The following is a 412-nucleotide window of genomic DNA, read 5'->3' as shown; positions in this document are numbered from 1 at the left end:
GAAGAGTTAGTTGTCAAGCCGCCTCCCCCACCTCGCATCCGCACGGGCTGCAGTCGGGAGCAGCCGCTTTGGGGGAAAGGGGTGAAAAATGCCCTTTGAAAGCTGAAATGAATATAATCTTCAGTATCTCAGCCCGCTGGTATTAGAGGTCAGATGGACGGGGAGCGCTGAAGTACCCGCTGTTTGGCCATGGCACTTGCTCAGTGCTATGACATCATCCTAGACCAACCCTGAAATTACACCAGTGAGCCCTCCCCTTCTCGTTTTACCCTGCCTGAACGGGGGGAGGGTTTCCTTCTGTACCACCATTTCTCGATCCCCCGAATCGCTTCCCGTTTCCACAGGCACAAGGCAGAGTGCGTGTGCGTGTGTGACCACAGCTCAAGGTTGTGAGTGGAGGGAACAAGCAGAC

Source organism: Buceros rhinoceros, unplaced genomic scaffold (genome assembly GCF_000710305.1).
Source record: "Buceros rhinoceros silvestris isolate BGI_N320 unplaced genomic scaffold, ASM71030v1 scaffold24834, whole genome shotgun sequence".
NCBI classification, from domain to species: Eukaryota; Metazoa; Chordata; class Aves; order Bucerotiformes; family Bucerotidae; genus Buceros; species Buceros rhinoceros.
Note: the sequence above shows the minus strand (reverse complement) of the source record.